This window comes from Canis lupus, chromosome 22 (genome assembly GCF_011100685.1).
Source record: "Canis lupus familiaris isolate Mischka breed German Shepherd chromosome 22, alternate assembly UU_Cfam_GSD_1.0, whole genome shotgun sequence".
Taxonomy (NCBI): Eukaryota; Metazoa; Chordata; class Mammalia; order Carnivora; family Canidae; genus Canis; species Canis lupus.
In genome coordinates, this window is record NC_049243.1 from 33,528,398 (window position 1) to 33,541,182 (window position 12,785).

At 37.9% G+C, this 12,785-nt stretch overlaps 1 long non-coding RNA gene across 1 annotated transcript; it reads right to left on the minus strand.

Moving 5' to 3' along the window:
* Positions 1 to 741: 741 nt before the first annotated feature.
* On the minus strand, positions 742 to 11,658 carry LOC111091671. Its single transcript, XR_005376050.1, has 6 exons — positions 11,430 to 11,658; positions 10,237 to 10,550; positions 7,845 to 7,905; positions 6,678 to 6,739; positions 3,182 to 3,451; positions 742 to 966 (listed from the first exon to the last, which is right to left on the minus strand). It is a non-coding gene; the product is annotated as an uncharacterized LOC111091671 (long non-coding RNA).
* Between the last annotated feature and the right edge of the window lie 1,127 nt (positions 11,659 to 12,785).

Consider the following 12,785-nt stretch of genomic DNA (forward strand, 5'->3'; position numbering starts at 1 on the left):
GATAGTAAAAACTTTTCATCTTACTTGATATCACTGATGCATTAACATTATTGTTGCTGAGTAAGGATGTGAATCCTTGAGGTGATTTGCCTTTTTGATGAGCATATTACTACTGTGCTCTTCTTTCCTTGGATCTTCAGAATGGTGAGGAATTCTTTTTTTTTTTTTTTTTTTTTTGGTGAGGAATTCTTATCCACTTCCACTCTAGTTGTGCAGATAAGTTGACTCAATACCCATTCCAAATTCCTTTTCTACTGACTTATTCTCCTGTAAAATCTAAGGCAAAAAACAAGCTCACAATCCCACCTCCTTTAAGCCAGAGAGATGACTTAACATGATTGTGGGCAAGAAGGTAGTGAGGGAACCTCTGACGGAGACCTTCCTTTCCTTGTCAGAGAAAAAGGCAAAACCATGTAAGGAAGGAGATTTTATCCTTCCACTTGCACCCTTCTTTTTCTTTGTCTGCAATGCTGAGAGACTGAGCAGTTTTCACACGACCACGAGGATGAAAGTTGTATGCTAAAAAACCACAGAAGAGAAAAAGTGACATCCTGATTCCTAGGGCAGCAGGATTCTTATTATCTGAGACACATTCAAGCCTCCCTTTAGTTATTGTTTGTTGGGTTATCTGTTATTTGCAACCAAGCCCAGTGCTGGCTTAGGCACGAGTCTTACTATCACCATCCCCCCTCATACCGCACTTACTCTCTTCTGAGGTGGTATGGGGCCGTTATGTCTCCACCTCCCACACTTACAAGGGCTGCCAGACAGAATCACTGATGCTTTTCTAGTCCTACTTTCCACTTGAGGCACACAGTGTCCAAAAAACAGTAGAGTGGCAGGGATAATGATGAAGACAAATTTCAACTTGTTTTACTGTTATCTGATGCCTTTCTTTTGAGATCTCTTAACAGAGAGAAATGTCCACTCTCCACTGCCTCTGCCTCAGTCAGCTGATGCCTCTTCCTAGAAATATGAGACATATTTTCACTTGTTTTACCTGGAAGTATAATCAAGCAACTGTTTCATGTTAACTACAGATCTCTCTCCCTATAAACATACTCATGATGGAAGAGTGGAGGGGCAAATTTGCTGTTTAGGGCCATGATCATATTTTAGAGGAGCAGGACAATGGGGGATTTGATAAATTTGGATTATGCAAAGGCAGGCCTATAATTGAGTTTGGATAGGAGGCTAAAGAGAGTGAAAAACACCAGGGGTTACACAGAGGGTTGAATAAAGAAAAGAAAGGGCCAGATGAGGAAGGAAAGGCAAGGAGATGGTTTAGGCTGGAGTCCCACATTGAATCAAAAGGCCTATGAGGAAAAAAATCACAGCCATTATATTAGCTAAAGGTCTTTAAAATCTGAATGCAGTATTTAGTTTGAATGGATGCTTTGCTTATAAAACCTCTTATATATCTTCTTCTCTTTATATGTCAGTTAAATCTGTTATTTTTCCTAAATGATTTTGGGAGAGAAACTACAGGAAAAGCTTGACCGTCACTTTTGGTTCAACAACATGCCAGATAGATGTTGGAAAAGCAGAGCGATTCCAGGATTCAACTGAAACTTCTCCTTAGAAAGGCTGCTGTTCTGAGACTTTCTAAAAATCACCAAAATCTCATGGAGCAAGCTTTGAGGCGATGACATGTGCTGTAAAGAGCCTCGTGAACCTTGGTGGCATGGGAGTTAACCTTTCAGAGAAACAAATAATAGCAACAGAAGATTATCTCCTAATAGGCATAAAATTTTGCTCAAATATTCTTTCATATTTGAGAAATTTTAGGGAGAAAATTTTTATTTTTCCCTAAAACTTTTTGCTTTTTTTCTTACATGCAAGTTAATGAACAGAACTGTGTTTGTTTTGTTTTCCAATAGATTCCCAGAATCTAGGGCAGAGCTATATAACAGGTCTCAATAGGTCATACCTAGTCACATAATAGGTTTTGATAAATACTTTTGATTCAATAGAATTAATTTATAAATGGATTTTAAAGATACAAAATTGTGAGAGTGTCAAATTAATAAATTATAACTTTTTTGTTACAAATACTGTTAAAAGATATTTTATTTAAAAATTCTGTTGAAGCCCTAGACTGTACATTTCTATGGATGCATTCATATTCTTTGATGAAGCAACATAAAACTTTCTGCAGAATGCTACTGCTACATTCAATGAAAAATGTCATTTGTCAATTGCTACATTCTTTTTAAAAAGATTGTTTTCCCAAACCTCGTTCGTTGTAGAGTTTTTGTTTCACTCTTTGCATTTATTTCGTTGCTAAAATACAATGCTATTTTTAATGAATTTGGACTGCATGATTAAACAAATTTTAAGCAAGGCAAAGTGATTATAAGTAACTACAAATAACAAAAACTTGGAAATAATCTGTTTTAATCACCTTGATTTAGAGCCAACGCATTCTGAAATGCTATTATAATTGCTTTTATCACATTTTCTCAGGCTTATTACTAGAAAAGCACTCAATGTATTGAGATTATATATATATATATATATATATATATATATATATCATTAGTGTCTTAATATATACTACTATGTATGCAAATATTTTCCTGAAAAATACTGATTTTTTTCATTATGATTCACCACAACCTCCTTGTTTCTCATTTTTCCCAATATACTTGGTTATCTGAAGACCATCTTTCCTCAAAAGTGATAAAGGCTGTCAAAAACTTCCTCAAGTTAACTTTATGCTCTTCTCTTCTGAAGTAGGAATCAGTTACATTCAAATTGATTTTGATCGTTCAAATTGGTTTCAAAATCCAAGAGAGGTGGTGGGTTATATTAATGTAAATATTTTATTTACTATATTGTACTATAGTTTTTATAAAAATGTCACCATTAATGGAATAGGGTAAAGTGTACACCACATGTCTCTGTGATTTATTTATGTGTTTATATTTTATTTATAAATATATATAATATATATTTATAAATATATAATTTATAGAATATAAATAAATTTATATAAATATAACTGCATGTGAATCTACATTTATCTTAATAAAAATTTCAGCTGAAATAAAACTCAAGATAAATCTGTTTACAGGCAAGACAGGTTGGCTTTAGACATGCAGGCAGTGGGAATTCTTCATGTAAAATACAATCAGCATTATTAATTAATGTGCTGCAATATGAGGTGCCTTTCTCTTACCTAAAGATAATCTCTCCCATTTAACTTTTGATTTATCTCTTATTTCAATGACAGGATCTTCCTTCTTTGAACAAATTCTATTTTCCTATGTGTTCAATTTTGCTTTCTTGAATATTATAGTGGCATTACTTAATTGTTCCCCGAATTTGTAGTTTTTTTACAACTTCCAGCTTCCAATTTCAGATTTTGAGAATCTATGAGCCTTTGAGTGCAAGAAATCAGTCCTGGAGAATGTTGCTGAGGTTTGCTTATTCAGCTCATGTTGTCCTCCTGGAACGAGAGATTAGTTGAGTAATAGACTTGTGACAATCACAGATCCAGTCGAATTCCAGGGAATGCTGTGGGAATTCAAGGTCTCTGTGATAGGCAGATGTGAAACTTACATATATTTTATTACTGTAACCAGCCAGCCAGGGCTAGAGTTCTTGCACAGAAATGAGTTAGACTCAAGAGAGAGGCAAAGGAATGGGGACGTGATCAAAAATTAACTAAAACTCTACAGTCTCTGGACCTTTTTAAATGCAAGAGATAACCATACAAAAATCAACCAACCAACCCAAACCTTTATTGTTGCAACATATGAGTCTTACCGAGCTTGAACTAATCTTGACCTTAGCCATAGAAAATCAGGTGTTGTGAGTAAAAACTGTGGAGCTGGTCTGAACCAAGGAAGGAGTAAAGAGAGAAATGCTCTGTCTTATGTTGTTGAGTTGGCTTTCTATCTGTAGTTACAAAGGAACTTTCCAAACTACGGCTTTGGGATACAGATCACATAAGAAAGGTTGGAATGCTGAAGTGTGTTGAAGGCTTTTAACATTCAGTAATCTATGACAATGGGATCTGCTTCTGAAATTAGGCCTCTGAAAGTTGGGAGGAGAAAAAATAGGTTTGATAAGGAGGGTCTTCAGTCCGTAGACTGTTATAAAAAAATGACTTAGAGTCTGGTTACCTGTTTTTTTTTTTTTTGTAGAGTTCGAATAACTAATTTCTGGCCTTGAGCTGAGGTTAATATAGGGTACAGGAGGGGACTGATTTTCCAATCTTCTTCCTGCTTCCTCAATTGAGGCTTCACTGTCAAAGGGTAAAAATCACTCCTGTTTTGGTGAAGTACTTGGGATACAGCTATGGGGGGTGGGGGGGCATTATATTTGCCTTGTCAGCCATACGATTTGGGGTAGAAACCATTATACTGAGGGCTAGAAGTATGGTAGCAACCAGTACTGGTCTAGTCGGAGACAGAAATTTCTAGATCCAAGTCTGGGTTTAGCAACTCTTACTAGATAACATCTGTGGCTTTAACTAGTATGCCCTGATATATACTAGAAACAAACAGATAAGAATATTTCTTAATTTCCTATGACAGCAGTATTTCCCCTAAAAATCTAACCAAACCCAGCTAAAAATAGCCAACTTTCTGCTCAACCCTAGACTCCAAATTCACACTATCAGAAAGTAGTTAGCTCAGACACAGAAGCCATACTGTTGTCTGTGTTTGATGTTGCAGTGGGGGTGGGGGATGAACAAGGAAATTCCCCGCAGAAAGTTTTCCTAGGAACCATTCCATTTAGAAATGTCTAGAGAGCACTGTTGATTTCAATTCTTCTTTTTCTCAAGTGGGAGATTTTGCTGTAATTATTTTAGCTACCACAGGTGTTCTTGGAGGAGATTGTATTTGGGCTTGTCCTAGCTACAGTAACTGGAAAGGATTTTGAGTTCACTCTGTTGGGGGCGGCAGGGGGAGTATATTTCACATAGGCACAGGCATTTTTGGAAGTGTGTATCTTGACTGAAAGGTATGTTTGGATGCTGAATATTATAAGGAAAGGTGTGCACTAGAGTGGAATCACCTTTGGTTTTCTCCCTGAGTCTAATGCCAACTTTTCCCTCATCTCACTAACGATCTCTAATTGGGCAAATCATGAGGCTCCAGGGAAGCTGACCCCACTACTGACTCTCACTAGTTCTTCCCAGAGAAAAAGGAACTTCTCATCAAACCATTTCTGAAACTAACCCTACTTCTGGATCATTTTGCTTAAAGAGTCAGTAAATTCCTTTTTTTGTTTAGGTGTTTCAAGTCGGATATCATATTTGTCACATAACAGAAAAACATATTCAAAGGACAAATCTCTTTCTGGATATAAAAGAATAGAAACGAAACAAATCTCCCTTTGTGTCTGCTTACTTCTAACCATCATTTCATTATTTTTCTTCTTATCACTACAGTAGTTGAAAATGTAGTGTTTGCTAGGTCTCTGCAATTCTTCTTCTCTCATTTACTTGACAACCCCCTGGTTTCAGCTTTCCATCCTCATCATTGTACAGAAATAGCTATTCACAGGATTTAATTGGCTTGCAGTAATAGCCAAATCAGTTCTTAACTTATTCATTCTCTTTCCATTGCTGTCAGTTGATACCAACTTCCTTTCTTCTCTTTTTTGGCCTTCTTAAAGTCCCTCTCTCATTACTTATGTTTTTATATAAACTTTCAAAGAGCCTCTCCTCAATCCTTTAGCTTTCTCTTCTGCCTGTATTTTCCAGAGTTTCATTGATGCTATTTCCCATTTCCTTGACTTTTAAGCAAGTTGAACCTTACTATATATCCTTACATAAATTATATACATTTTCCTAGTTTGTGACAATACCCAGGACTCCTCCCTATCCTCCTCCCCAGTCTTATTTCTATCCAAAACTCTTGCCTCTGTAACTTGAAACTTGATTTGAATCTCTGAGTACTCTGAACTCAGTATACTTATATAAGTGTTTGCTTTATCTGAATCTCAGCACAATCATATGAATTTATGCTTGAGTTATCACTTGTTTTATGTTTTCCTGGTGTGTTGGTTAGGAATTCTTTGTCCTATCTGGGGCCTTGTATTAAGGTTGTTGTATTAAGGTTGTATTAACCTTGTCAAGGTTCTTCAGAGAAACAGAACCAAGAGGGTATATACAGATACTTAGAAAGGGATTTGTTATGAGGGGTTGGCTCACGTGAGCCAGGGAGCCAATTATGGAGGCTAAGAAGCCCTATAATCTGCCATCTGCAAGCTGGAGGCCCAGGAAAGCCAGTGGTATAGTCCCAGTCCAAACCTGAAGGCTTGAGAACTGCAGGGGGGTGGGGAGCAATGGTGTGAGTCACAGTGAGTCCAAAGACCTGACAACTAGGAGTGAAAATGGATATCCCAGCTCAAGCAGAAGCAAATTTGTTTTACCTCTACTGTTTTGTTCTATTCCGGCCCTTAACAGATTGGATGATATCCATTTACACTGGTGAGGGTGATCTTTATTCAGTCCACTGATTCAATTGCTAATCTATTCTAGAAACACCCTCACAGATACACTCAGAAATAATGTTTTATTTACTATCTGAGTATTTCCAGTCAATTGAACACATAAAACTACCCATGATGCATTAATAGAACACAACCCCCTACTTCATCCTACCTCCACCCCAAGGGAAAGAGGGAGGAATGAAACACAGATTCATCTTCCTTCTTACCATCCCCTGTACATCAGTGGAAGCTGGCTGTGTTGTGGCATCAGTTAAATACTAGTAGGCTACTGGAAACCAAGAGAAAGATAGAAAGGAGGCTACATAACTGTAGACGATTTTTTATGTCATCATAGTCTTCATCTTTAACCAATGATATTGGCTCAATATGGGGTAATAAAGATAAAAAATAAAGTTAAACGCTGAGGTAGGAGGTGGTAAAGTCCCTTTTTGGTCAAGTAGAAGCTAATTAGATGGCTGGAATAGGGCTCTGCTACTTTGGAACCCAAACAGTTTGTGTGGGCCTGAAGGAAAATGGAGAACCCCTGCATATGTAAGAGATCTATATGGGAGTGTTGGTGACAGATAGCTGGTCTCCTCATAGTGTTATTCTTCTTTCAGAGAATTGCCTAAAATGTAGAAGGGTTTTTTACTCTTCAAACTTTGCAGGTAGAGATTGCCAGCTAAGAATGAAGGGCTTGGATCTTGGGTTGGAAACTTGAGGTAGGAAATAATCATTTGAAATCATAGTTCATTGAGAAGGAGCTGCCAAAGATAAGAAAATTACTTTCAAGAGGCTCTACGTGTCCAAGGAAACCAGAAAAAGTAATTAAAGTCATACCATCTCATCAAGAAAGGAACTGTGGTCCAGAATGATGTGATTTATTTTCTAGTCTTCTTCCTAAGCTCATCTCTTAAATGATGGTATTCTCCAGATGTCCATCTTCGACCCACTGTTCTTATGTTGTGATCTCTTCCAGAGTGATCTCATTTCCTCTTATGATTTCAGTTCCTGGTGACTTCAATCCTCTATCTTTATCCTTGACATTTTCCCACAGATTCATACTTCTATCCATCTGTCTACTCTATGACTCCAATGATGTCGTCTTAAAAACTCAAACTCGACTTTTATAAAACAGTAATTAACTCCCACCACCACAAATCTGCTCTTCTCCCATCTGCCTAACTCCGTTATCATTATTATTTCTCCATTTTTTGTTGTATTTGGAAGTATTGACAACGCTTCATTTACCCGGGCTAAAAACCGTCCTCAGGGACACTTTCTTTTCCTTATCCCAATATCCAATAAATTCCTATGAATTTTAACTCATGTTTTTCTACTCTCTCCCCTACATTCCATCATCCTTTACCCTTGCTTTAATTCAGGCTACTAACCTCTTTTATCCTAAATTATTGCAGCAACTTCTTAACTGGTCTGTGCTGGTCAGAATTTTCACTGTAAGCAATAGAAAATGACATTGGCTAGTTTAGGCAGAAAAGGATATTTCATACAGGTTTGGGAATATTTTTTTAAAGTTTTTTTTTTAATTTTTATTTATTTATGATAGTCACACACACACACACACACACACACACACACACACACACAGATAGAGGCAGAGACATAGGCAGAGGGAGAAGCAGGCTCCATGCACCGGGAGCCTGACGTGGGATTCGATCCCGGGTCTCCAGGATCGCGCCCTGGGCCAAAGGCAGGCGCTAAACCACTGCACCACCCAGGGATCCCCAGGTTTGGGAATATTTATAGAATCAACAGGAGAGTTGGAGAACCAGATTCAGAAAATGTGTGGAAACCAATGGAGTATAGTCAGCAGGCGCCACAGCCAATGGGATGTGTTATAACAATCTGTTTAGGGTGTTACTGCTAGCACTGGCCTTGCTGATAAAAGTACAATTCTCACCTCCGGCTCCACTGGCAGTGCTATTTTTGAATGCCATAGCTAACTGTCCTTTCACATTATTCACTCCATATTCAAAGTCCTAAGTGCAAGTGTCAAACTGGCAACCCTAAACATGCCCATGCCTTAGGTCCTGGAAGATGAGGAGAAAAAATTTGTCCTCATTCAGTTGCTATGATGGGAAGTGAGTCTTGCTGTCCCCAAGCTTCACACAATAGGGCAATTCTTTTAAATTGAGAATACTGAAAAATTGGGTGGCAATAATAATAAAGACAGAAAGAACCACCCAAGAAGTGGATATCTGTAATCAATCTTCTTCAGGGAAACCAGGGGAAGAGAGGAGACAGGTACTCGGAAATTGCTGCAGAGACCCAGGCAAGAAATTATGGGCTCCTGAAGTAAAGTTGTGACAGAAAAGTGGGGAGAAATGGGCAGATCTGAGGGATATATAGGAGCTAGAATGAAAAAGGGTTTGTGATTTATGGATGTGTGGGATGAGAGAGATAGAGAAATTAAGGTTGGCATTGAGATTTCTTTCTCAAGCAATTAGGAAGGATGAAGTGATTCCTTTAGTTTTGGGAGTATTTAATTTGGGGGGCTTGTGGGAGAGTCAGTGATGATGTCATTTAAGTGGATGGCTGTGAATCTGGGATTCAGAGGACAGAGCAACATTGGAGATGTGTTTTTTGAACCATCAATACAAAATTGATAATTAGGTGATAGGACTTATGTGATGACCCAGGTATGGTATACAGAGTGAGAATGCCCAATTCTATGGAAGCTGACATAAGTAAGTTCTGCTGCCCAGCATGCCTCTTTGTGGCAGCCATCCAGAGACATTTGGGCCACATCACTTCAATTCTTCCAGATTTAGCACTTGGCTCATTGCTTCTTTTTTGTTAACATTAATCCTGCCAAACTCTTGGTGATTTCAATATGCCTCTACTGAGTGTATTTCCATCACCCTGGTGTCTTAGATCCTTGACCTTCACATTTCCAAAGATTTTTGTCTTTCACTCTGCATCAGCCCCTCACTTTTTATTGCCAGACACTGGATTGGTGTTTTTCAATTATGACCTTTTAGCAGATCATGAAATCAATGAAATTGTCATAGGGAGCATTTATTTTAAATTAACATTTCTTTAAAAATTTTTTCTAAGTTGAAAATATCAGCAGGCTTCGTATATGCTTAGTGTCTAAACCCAGTTATAAATTAATATAATCTCTTGTATACAAGATTTACAATTGTTTATATATTGTAAAAAGAGAAAAGGCAGACTAAAAGCAAAATGACAAGCTTGAGTGGGATTATTTTGAATTTATTAGTGAATTAAAAAACGTGCCTTCGTGCCTTCAAACAAGGACAAGGACAAAGACAAGAATGATGTCTCTGAGTAGGCAAAGGGAAATGGAATCCAATACTCAAAATATTTCTACTATTCCCTCTTTTTTGCTACACAATTAACTTTCTTTGTTTACAAGATTGTTCTCACTTGCATACAAAGATGTAATAAAATTTGCATTAAAAAAAGAAATGCCTCACATGACAATACATCCTACTCTACCTCCTTCTTGTCTGTTACTTTTTACAGAAAATTTTCTGTACTCATTATGTCCTTTCTCTCTTTCCTTGAAGCTTATTTTGACCATTGCAGTCAGATTCTTATTTTTACTACTTCACCAAAACTGCTCTTTTAAAGTTACAAAGATCTCTGTTTTCTAAACCCAATGAGCATTTGATGTAACATAATTCCTAAATAATGTTTGACAGGGTTGATCATTAAATCTTTTTTGAAACCCTTTCCTTGCTTCACCCTGATTCTTTAATAGTCTCTCTCTGTTCTTCTCACACTTCACTAGTATCTTACCTGTAGCATTTTCAAGTGTTAACCACTTCCTCAAGCTGGACATAGTCACTTCCTGTGGCTTCAGTGAGGCCACTGAACTCTTTCGGTTTATTTTTGTCTTCTTTGGAGACTATTCAGTTTTCTTTACAAGCTTCTTTTATTATTATTCCCCAAATCCTCAAATATGAGCGTTCCTTCAGGGTTCCATTCTGGGATCTCCATTCTTTATTAATTCAATAATATAGAGTAGGGGCTTATTACAGATAGACATTATCATAGGTGTTAAGATGTAGCAGTGAACCAAATAAGCAGAATTTGTTTACATGGAGTAAGAGCTGTGGGAGACAGCAGGAAATAAACACATAAGCAAAAAACATGGAAGTAAGTGAGATGAAGGAAAATAGAGCATAATGAGGTGGTACAAAGATACTCAATGGAGAGACAATTTTATGTAGGGGCCAGGAGTGCTTGTTTTGGCAGCACATAAACTAAAAATCTAGGGGTCAGGGAAGGTCCTGAAATAAGTAAGAGAAGTTACAGGTTATAATTTGGAGGTGGGCATTTCAGAAAGATGAAATGTGTCAGCCATCCAGAGACATTTGGGCCACTCAAAGAAGGTTAAGTAGGAGGATGCCTGGTATGTACAAGAAAAAGCAATAAGGCCAGTGTGTGGAGTGGGAAGAAGGAGAGAGGGGAATGGGAGGACATGAAGTGAGTAAGGAAAATTAGGACCATAGCAAAGAAAGCATTGTGAACCATGAGAAAAACTTCAGATTTTATTCTGAGTGATACGTAAAACCACAAGAGAGTTTCCATCAGCAAGAACCTACATCTTGAGGTTTAACTTTGTTAAGGGAAGACTGAATGACTTGGGGGGTGGGGTGCAAATTGAATCATAAAGACCAATTAAGAAGTTACTGAAATTAGTCCTCTGAGAAGTGATGACAGTTTGCACTAGGGTGGTGGTGGGAGAGATGGGCACTGGTAAAATTTTGGCTCTAGTTCAATGACAGAATTGACAGGATTTCTTGAAGTTTTGGATGTGAAGCTTAAGAATAAGAGAGAAATCAAAGATAACTCTAAATTTTTGGACTGAGCAACTGGTAGAATGGAGCTGCTATTGACTGAGGTGAGGATGACTAGGGGATAAACAGATTGGGGGAAGGTCTTGGGGTAATCAAGCTTTGGTTTTGTTCATTTTAAGCTTGACCTACCTGTTAGAATTGAAGTGTATGTGTCAAGTAAGCAGGCAGGTATATGATTCTGGAGCTTAAGGGTGAAATCCTTGCTGGAAACACGCAGTTGGTATTGTCAGATCATAGTTGAAGCCATGGAACTAGAGAATCAGAAATCACCTAGAATGAGAGGGTTAGACATAGAATTAAAAAGTCAAAGCTCCTACTCTTATATGTATTTCTTCCAGCAGGGTGGCCCCACTTAGCCAGCAATCTTTGTTCTCAATTCCTTTTGTCTCTGTCTTGAGCCCCAGTAATGTCAATGCCATTAACTGTGACATCAGAGTGGAGTCTTGGATTCTGACCCTGAGTAGACATTGGAGGTAAAACTAATGGACTATCAGGAGCTTTCTATAGTTCAGAAGAAAATGAAATAAATTTGGCAGCAAAGAATAAGAGGCTGCCTTTTAAAATAGAGAGCTGAACTCTGTAATGGATCTTTGCCAATCCATTCAGAGTCTGCCCTGCTAAGAGGGAGAGGAGAATGAGTATTATCAATGATGCAAGGTCAGGTTGGAGGAGTCCCTGGGACATCGACCCCTTTTGTGATACTGCTTGCAGGATTATCAGTCCCTGCTAGACTCCTGGTAGAGGAACGTGTCCAGTTGCCTGGCAGATTTTTCATTATACCAAAAGAGAATCACTTGAGGAATGTGTGGGAATTGGAACCTGGAATTATGTACTTTTGGTCATCTCCATTTTGGCTTGTGGTAACATTAAATCTTTTCCCTTCACTGCTGCTCCTGTGTTGCCTTTGGCTAACGCTCCTTCTGAAGTCATGTGCCTTCTGGGTTGTGGCAGGTGGTGTAAGGGGCTAGTTTCTGTGTCAGCAGTGTGAGTGCAAGTATGTCTGTTGGCATGAATATCAAGGAGATGCCAGCTAAAAGACTTTTTGCCTTGGAGTTTGAAGTCAAATCTCTACCCATCATCTTCTTAAATGTCTGTAATAGCACATGTGTATTTGGGGGTAAGGATCTGTTTTTATAAATTTAAAGAAGTGACAAAACACAGCAAATAATAAAAACTGAGACTCTTGAATGAAGACATAGGTCAGATAAAGAAATGTATCATCTGAAATACGTAATGGATCACTATATTAACCATTCACATTTGGAGAATGTTCTTCAATTTATTAAACCATCCAATGAGTGGGTTGTGAAGCATTATTGTATCCCTTAAGGGTTTTAGTTTAAAGGCCACATACAAAGGGAGCAAAGGAATTAACTGAAAGGATTAAGAGTCTCAGAATCACCAGGAAGGTAAAACTAAGAGGTTTGGATTCCAGGTAGCAAGAACCACACCGTAAAACACATTGTATAACTGGATTGCAGAAAA